The sequence below is a fragment of the Akebia trifoliata genome, chromosome 14 (genome assembly GCF_017979445.1).
Source record: "Akebia trifoliata isolate Shusen 1 chromosome 14, ASM1797944v1, whole genome shotgun sequence".
Classification (NCBI taxonomy): domain Eukaryota; kingdom Viridiplantae; phylum Streptophyta; class Magnoliopsida; order Ranunculales; family Lardizabalaceae; genus Akebia; species Akebia trifoliata.
In genome coordinates this window covers 22,322,888-22,332,427 of record NC_141388.1, presented here as the reverse complement: position 1 = coordinate 22,332,427, position 9,540 = coordinate 22,322,888, and the positions used below count along the sequence as shown (strand labels likewise).

Here is a 9,540-nt window from a genome sequence, read left to right as displayed (position 1 = left end):
ATCTCTCTGAGCATCTTCTTCTTCGTCTCCATAGTGTCCACGACTCAGCAGCCACACTGCCATCATCTCCCTCACAACAACAACCACCCCAACACCCCCACCATTACAACCCTATCATGTTTAGCCACCCTCATAGACATTCTTCTCATTGTTATTTTACTCTCCTTCCCTACTGACCCGCAGATTTTTCAGCATTCATTCCCCTTCAAGCTCCCTTTCCATCTGATCTCTTTTATCCTCTTTTAATTTCTCCCAACACATTTTTTTTGGACAGAAGTAATCTCGTCTTTTTCACATATTTGGGCAGCGAGCAGTCGAGTAATTCTTAAGGGATTCCGAGTAACCAAATTCTTGCACGCAGTAACTGTATTTAATTGTTTATTTATTTATTTATTTTTCTTCTTTTCTTATTCTCCTTTGATCGTTATTTCATGTGTGGAGGTTCTTTATGAGTGTTAATTCGAGCATTTGTGTGAATTGACTTACTGATTTGTGTGCGTTAGAAGTCTAAAATTGACCTTTTTTGATAAAATGGGTATCGAGTTAACTCGCTGATTTGTGTGCATTAGAAGTGTAGGATTGACTCTTTTATTAACTTGACATGCGAGTTAACTCACTGATTTATGTGCACATATGGGTTTAAAATTGATTTTTCTTTTTAATAATATGCGCGGAATTGACTCACTGATTTATGTGCACATATGGGTTTAAAATCGATTTTCATTTTAATAATATGCGTGTGAACCGACTCACCGATCTTTTGTGTATGGGGGGTTTAAAGTAGATTTTTTCCATAAAATTGGCCTGTGGCATTCATAGCGATTCTTTAGTTTCTAAAATAAAAGTGAAATGTGCATACTCATAGTTGTTTTAGTTTTTAGAAAATTCGTATTTGTGAGTTGCTAATTTTGAAAAATCCATGTCCGTAATGTCCATTTTGAAAAATCCATACGCATAACTCTCTAGTTTGGAAAAGTCGTATTCATGAATTCTTAATTTCAGAATTTATCGTACATGGGTAATTCTCTAATTTGGAATATCATTTTTATAAATCTCTAATTTGAGACTCATTATATTTGGAAAATTTTATTTTGAGGAGTTTATATTTTAATGTCCAATTTGGGAGCTTCCCATATTTATATAAACTTCCAATTAGGAAATTTTCAATTTCGAGTTTAGAAATTTCATGAATTACCAAATTAGAAAGTTCATATTCATGATTTTCTGATATGGATAATTTTGTATTTCTAAATTAGAAATCTCATAAAGTACCAATTTAGATGTTCCATATGGATGACTTTCCAATTTGGAAAATTTTCACGAATTCCTATTGTAGTCGATTTGGGAAGATATTTGCGCATACGGATTTGTAATCGAAATATTGACACGTGGACTTTGGAGCATAGACTGGGATCAAGGGTTTTTTTAAACATTTCTATTTTATGCAGAATTTGAGAATCATGTAATATTTAGGAAAATGTTTGCCATAAGATTCATTTAGCACATCCGATATAATTTGATGATGATGGACCCTAGTATGACTTTAGTCTCTACCCGTTGACCGTAGGATAATTTTGATCGTAGTAGAGACCGATCATCTCGATCGGGCGGGTTCGGTGCCTAACACCTTCTGAAACCCGTAATCTGACCCCTTACCCATTTCTCTGATCCGTGGACCGATCTATATCCATCTGGAGTTATTTATGGTTCTTAGACCTAAACTAGGTGGCGACTCCCATATTTCAAAATCCCCTATTTAATAAATCGGACCCTTATTCGCCTTTTTGGTGAAAACGGGTCTAGACGATTTCAGATATGTTCAGCTCGCCTTTGATCTGTTATAAAGGTGGAATTTTGCTTCTTACAACAACCCAAACCAAGCCACAAGGAGGTGAGGTGGTTGCTATTGGAAAGGGTAAGACTGTTGGGGAAAACGAAGTGGATCCCAATGTTAAGGTGAATTTTTAGGCATCATTGTTATCCTATCCATGTTTCTTATTATTTATTAATTAGGTCTCACTAATGCATTTTTTTTCTTTGTGGGGTAGACTGGTGCCCAAGTAGTGTGCTCAAAGTATGCTGGGAGTAAGGTTGAATTTAATGGATCAAATCATCTTTTATTGAAGGAAGATAACATTGGGGGTGTTCTTGAGACTGATGATATTAAAGATCTCAAGCCTTTGAACGATCGTATTTTAATCAAGGTCTGATTCTTTCTTAAGCCATTTGATTTTCCCTAAAGTAGGGATCCTAGATTTTTTTATTACTATTTATTCTCTAACTCTGGTTTAGAACCTAGAACGTTTGTTGAAATCATGTTTTGTTTATATATGTATAGACAACCTATAGCATGCATTTCTTAGATTGCCTAAACCTGCAGGGGCAATTCTACATGAATACTTCATCTTGTTCTTGAGCATATTGTGCCTAAGAGTTGAATACTCTTTGATTCCAGGTTGCCCAAGTTGAGGAGAAAACTGCTGGTGGCTTGTTGCTGACAGCTACTTCCAAGGAGAAACCGTTCGTTGGAATTGTAAGATTGTTTTTCTTAATATAATAAATGTTAGAGTTTTTAAGTAGTTTTGTAAATTTGGCTATTGAAAAATATGTCTGTGTTTGGGCTTTGGCATCAAGTAATTACGTTACGTGGGCAAATGGGAATAATGCACGTTTTTTTTCACTTCGTATTGTACTAAGTGATTGTTGTTGGGCCTGGTCCGTTGGACGAAGAAGGCAAGAGGAAACCACTAACAGTCGCCCCGGAGAACATGGCCTTGTACTCCAAATATGCTGGAAATGAGTTCAAGGGTAGTGATGGTTCTGATTACATAGTTCTTAAGGCATCTGATGTGATAGCAGTTTTGTTTTTAGTATAAACAATATTGTACTCAACAAAAGCTTATTACATTTGTTGGCTTTAAGGATTTTTTTTTCTCTTTTTTTTCGAGGTAAGTGATGTTCAAGTGTAATCAACATAGGCTTTATTAGTTATATTTATTTCAGACTTTTTGATTTGGGAAATCTATAAATCCATTCAAACAATGGAATTGATATATCTTAAGCAAACCAACAGGTAGGCCTCTCGTTTGATTGTGGCATTAGTTTTCATAGTTTGTGTTGTCCTTTCATGACAATGGTGGTGGGGGGGAGAGAGTCTCATTGTGGTGCCCTGCCAAATGCTAACACAAAGCCTCATGTCAGATCTCGAGGCACTAGGTGGCACCTCGAAATTTTGGCATGGTCTCTTCTGTTTATGTTAGCATTCTAAGGCGTTCAACCTATTTCACCTAATAAAAAAAATCCACAATATCATGTATATACATACAAAATATAATAATATCAGAAGCCTATACACATCTAATAACGTACGATAGATCAGAGTACGAAAGGATAAATAAAATACAAGATTATACAAATATTCCTCACTCTAACAAAAGTCCTAACGCTCAATATAAGACCCATAATACTACCTGAATAAACAAACACTACTAGGGGGTATAACCCCAATACTCAACAAGTAACGGACTCCAGTTGTCTATTTGACCTTCCAGATAGTCCTCACTCATTTTCTATACCTACCTCGTCATTTGAAACTAAAACAAATAGAGAATGATAGGGTAAGTAACAATGGTTACCTAGTAGGGAAACAAACAATTTCTACCAATAACCTCTCCTAACATGAACGAATAATCATATTAAATCATTTTAACATATGCAAAGTTTTATAGAAGAAATTACAATTAACTGTTACATATAATCAGGGATGAGCAACTAAACATTTTAAAACTCATATTACATTCATCAGCAATACTCATTATAACATTTTCTTTTTATATAAATCTAATTGACCAAATGGAAACATTAAACATGCATTTCATTCTATATATCAAAATAAGACAACAAATACATAATACACAATGGTGGAGTAGTGAATTAGAGAGTTGGGATTCACGACTGGTTTGCTCCCAGTCGGGACATGATGTTACAATTCCTTACTGGCTTTTAGTTCCTAATTTTGTGGTTGGCGCTGCACTTACCACGCTTAGTTGACCATTTATCTGGCTCAGGCTGGCTGTTTGACGTGATCATAAGCAATGGATCTCTTTTCGATGTGTCAGAACGTTCGACTATTATAGATTGTTAGTGATTACTGACTAATCATATTCGTCTATGCCTATCATGCGTGCATGTAATTCCCAAATGTACAATCCACTCGTCTACGACTACCTTTACATTATAAGTTCATTGGTAAAGATAGAGAGGAATAAACCCAGTTTCCAGTTGTGACTCCACTCTCATACGCGTCCCATACCACGTATGAGCTTGGTGGTCCCTACTGTACATCCTAGGATAGTATACCACTCCAGATGATATGACGTACTATCCCTTCAGGCATTCATAGACTCTTTAACAACTCACAAAATAGCTACATATATATAAATGTACAATCCACTCGTATAATCAACAATCTAAGCTTGAGACTGGATATCCAGTTTCCTACCATGCAATTATGGCCACCCAGCCTAAAATAAATAACGGAACGAAAAAGTAAACAACGTCTCGCGCTAACAGAAAGTAAATAAACATGCAACCAGTAACATTATCCCTGGATATCCGTGCACCAACCTACACACAACACAATAATATAAAATACAGACATCACCCATCAAGTGTGACTTTGACATTTTACCGTTTCATACCCTTTTTTTCTTTTTTCAATTTTTACAATTTTCAATCTCTTAAACAAAATATCCACTTTCTGCTATTATCAACTCAATATGAGTTCATTGAATATTAAATCATTTTTCAACTATTAAATTTATTTTTATCAATAACATTGAAAAAATACAAAACTTAGATCAAAACGGGGTTCGAGCGGTGCATAGGACTCAAGTGACGGAAATAATCCGGTGAAATATCCTATCCACGTATAATTTATTATAAAATACAATTAAACATATCAAATATGCAAGTTCTGACCTAAATTTAAAATAACCAATTGAATTCTATATTTTTGGAAACACATCACAAATTTTTAATAAAATCCTAAATGCAATTTTCACAATCTACGATTACTAATAAAAATTGAGAGTTCCTTACAATCTCTATGTGAGAAGATTGAAATACGTGCGCAAAAATTGAGACGATCGACGTGAAAATCGAGGTGGATCTAACTTCGAGGTGGCTGATTTTTGAATTTGACCAGGTGGTTTCGAAAATCTCAACACCGTCGTCCTTTCTCTCTTCTGAGATAGATGACGGTTTGACCCCGAAACAGGCAAAATCTGAGGTCAAAGTTATGAAACCCCCGTATATATATACGTTTAATTTTTTATGGTACGAAGCAAAAGAGAAGAGAAAACGAGAAGAAGTTGGGTGGGTTTTGTAGATGTCGAGGCTGCGGACCTTTTTCCCTTCTGTGACGAAAGTCAACGATGGCCCATTCGAGACGGATCTGAGTTTGAAAGTCAGAGAAAAAAAAAATTTTAAACCATTGACTGATTTTTGGATAGTTTTAAATGACAATGACTAGTGAAAAATTTTAAAAATTTATTTATATAAATCTTTGGGATGAAATCGATATTTTACTTATTGTTTCGTTTGACGATAACTTGACCGTTCGGATTCCAAAAGTGATGAATGAATACTCTATTTTGTCTAATTTTTTATTATGGATTTAATGGTGTGGTTAATTTCTAAAATTTTTATCTCTATAAAAAATTTACTTTTTGGCCCAATGGGATCCTAAAATTAACATCATTTTTGTTTTTGACTATAACTCGACTTTTTAAGCTCTGAAAATGACAAATAAATAGTTTATTTTCTATCATTTTTCGTTACGAACCCAATGGTATGATCGAATTTTAAAAATTCTTATTCTAGTAAAAAGTCATTATTTAGCTTGGTCCGACTCGATAATCGAGGATTTTGCAACTTTTCTGTTTGAACTCGCATTTGAGCGTGCTTACAGGCTAAAGTATATTTTTCGACCATTTTGAATCTAATGGTGAGGTTAGATTTCATTAAAAATGCTACCCTAAGTCTCACTTTTAGGATTTTATCAAAATTTCATTATTTTTTCTTCCACGAGATACGAATAAAAGAATTTAGGGTTTTACACCCATAACGTGAAGAGACACCACATTTGACTGAGAGATTAACTATAGTATTCTAAGAATAGTAAATAATGGCCATTGTAAATATGAAAAATATGGCATTGAGTTTTTAGTACTTGACTTTTTGTCAAGTAAAACATTGTTCGAAAATAGATCTATTACGGATGGTTAAATTAATGCTGGATTCATTTTCCAACTCCTATTTTTTGATCTTATATTACTTTAAAGACTCAAATCTTAGACTATCTAAAAATGGGGGGCCAAACTCCCAATGGTCCAGGTGATGATTTACTGTGGTGGATTTCCCATCTTCTCATATACTTAAAGGAATGGTTTTATTTATTAAACTATAAAACAACTTCCCATATACTTAAAAGGAATGGTTGTATTTATTAAATTATGAAACAAAGCCTTAGAATTAGAACGAATGAAATAGTTATTTCTTCATATTAATAAAATGTCAAAAGAGCTAAGATTAAGACCTGAATATCTCTATTTGACATACATTCCTCATAACCCTTATTCTTATAATATTACAAAGATCTTGGCACTACATCTGTCGGCCATCCTTGACAAATCATTCTTACAAATTTTACAAAGATCTTAGCATTCATGAAGATACTGTTAACCAAAATATCGAACCATCACAACTATACTATATATTTTATTTACCTATACCAAAAAATAATCCATTGTCATAATAGTTATGCCCAAAGCAGTTACTCTACTGCTGCCAAACTCAATGATCAAATAGGGCAATTATATTGACATCATTGTGTCCTCTCCACCCATTTCCATCATCGGACCCACCGTTAACATGAATTTGTGCATGCACATGCCCTAGATCCCCATTCAAGCTCATCTGCTGAACTTCAGTCAAGGACAAAATCTTGAAGCTTTGGACGCAACTTACAAATACCCTGCATTTGGAAATTGCAGATTTGAGTGAAAACCAACAAAAAACAAGTTTATTGTAACTATTATGGAATCCGACTTACTCCCAAGGGTCATCTCCCATGAGTAGAATGTCATTTTCAAGATCCAAATAAATTAGTTTCCACTTGGTACTGTGCGGATCTTTGAGCTGCCCTTGAATCCCAAACATGTGTGCCAGATCATGTATGAGGTCGTCATACCCTTTGTAACGGGTGACGTCTATAGATCTTCCCACAGAACCTCGCTTTTGAACCTTCAAAGTTTGAACATGAGGTAAGCGTTCAACAATGCCAGATAACAACATAGCTGTAGTAGTATACCAAATCGAACTATTCGTAATTACAGTACGAACATAAAACTTGGGACATATAAACTAATGTTGTACACTTGTACTATTAATATATCTTTCTGCATTATGTAATTATCTTCCTAAAATAGTAGTAGACATAGTAGGTTATTCAGGATTGGCTTGTCCTTTTTATGTCAGAAAGAACAAAAAAATGATGGATCTGGTAGCAATAAATGCTCTCTTAAAAGAAGTTCTTGCCCATCTACACATCTTCTTCAAAGATGGCTCATATCAAAATCTGATGTGCTTCTAAACCTAGGCATCCTCCAAAAAATGTAGTTTATATTATTAATGGATGAATTCTACAAAGGTGATGAACTATTGGTTCCCCGGTTAGATGCCTTGTACCTTAGATCCATTTTTGACATTATTAACATATAATGTAGATGAAATTCATTTTGGAAACAACATTAGTTCATATAAATCTTTTTCAGGATACATAAAACAGAAGTAGGAGTATATTACAAAGAACACGATTGTTTTGCGAACCAGTTGTTGTAAAATGTAAAAAATGGCAATTTCACAACTGCAAAGGTTAGAATATAAAGTACTTAACAATCATCCTTTGTAAGGAGTATAATCATGCGTATTTTTTGACCTCTAAACATATGCACTTTAACAAAAATTTGAACAATAAAAAGTATTTTCTTGATAGTTATCAAATTGAGAAATTAGTTTCTAAACTCCCCTTTTTTCCAAATTTAATTACAATACCATTTTGAAAAAAAACAAACCATACATAAAGAACAAAAGAATGCCTATGAAGCTAATTATTTTGTGGGCACGAAGGTGCTTATGGAGATCAACACATCATAATCAAATTAAAAAGAAAATTTATAAGACAACAATATGATCGAATATGTTTTATGGAGCTAAATGTCCAGGATGTTGAACTTTGCTTGTGCAAGCAATGTGCTTGCCTTACAGGTCCGAAACCTAGATAAAAGAAGGTTGTAATAGTTGAAAATTGAAGCAAATTGTTGTAAAAATCTTAAATGGATCAAACCTGTTGATTTCAACTCCTTTTAAAGCATTTTCTCCAAAAGTTTGTGTTACAACATATCCTTGGTGCAATGTGTAGACACCCCATTTTCGCACTTGCCTGATTAATCAACTCGTCAACCCGATTGCTACGATTCCCAATGATGGGTGATTATTTCAATGCTTTATTTGTTACTAGATATATTTTGAAATTCAGATAAAGTATCTCAAACTAACAAAACTGTAGAAACCACGCTATGTTAGGAAAATATGACTCCAAAAACATAGAAATAATCATTTTTCAAACAAAAAAGAAGCCTTACGATAAAAATCACTAAAAAATGATCAAATTATTAAAATACTCCTAACCTCAAAATATCCCTAGAGCCTACATTATGCTTAGGAAAATCCTTTCAAACATATAAAACAACAAATCGAAACTAAATAAACCATTTCGCCAATTTTCACAAAATTCGACAAAATTATGAAAATGCCCCTTATAAAGTTCACGACCATTTCGCATAAATTTTTTTATAAATAACACTAACCAATATTCCCATTGAATTCCTTACGAAAAATCTATTCTAAAATATCCTGAAATATTGAAAAATGACTTAAAACGCAAAAAGTCCTCTCCGAGGGCAAAACGGTAATTTTATAATTTTAACAATTTAAAAATTTTAAAATTAATAATTAAAACATTAATTAATGTAAAGTGAAATCATAATTAAAATTAATTTTTTTTAAAGTCTAGTTAATTAAGTGAGACTTAAGTCAAAATCCTAAAATCTAGTCGATCAAGTAAGACTTAAGTCAAAATCCTAAAATCAAGTCAATCTAATAAGACCAAAGTCAAATCCTAATCAATCTAATAAGACCAAAGTCAAACCCTAACCCTAATAGAATTCTAATTAAACTCTGAAACTATCTAATAGAATTCTAATTAATTCTAAAACTATCTAATAGAATCTAATTAAACTATAAAATTATTTAATGTAATTTTAATTAAACATTAACTCTATCTAAAAAGCACCTAAAAAAATCTATAAATAAGGGTCTCTACAATTTATTTTCCTATATAAGAAAAAATCCTAGAAAAAGTAGGTCAAGGAGCCTCCCTAACCTTCCCAAAACCTTAATTTTGAAGTCATAACTCCT

General features: G+C 33.2%; 2 pseudogenes; one reads left to right on the top strand and one right to left on the bottom strand.

Annotated features, from left to right (window-relative positions):
• Window positions 1-1,815: 1,815 nt before the first annotated feature.
• On the top strand, window positions 1,816-2,876 carry LOC147386559 (20 kDa chaperonin, chloroplastic-like; annotated as a pseudogene).
• A 3,979-nt stretch (window positions 2,877-6,855) lies between these two features.
• Window positions 6,856-7,356, bottom strand: LOC147386558 (auxin response factor 16 pseudogene; annotated as a pseudogene).
• Window positions 7,357-9,540: the final 2,184 nt, after the last annotated feature.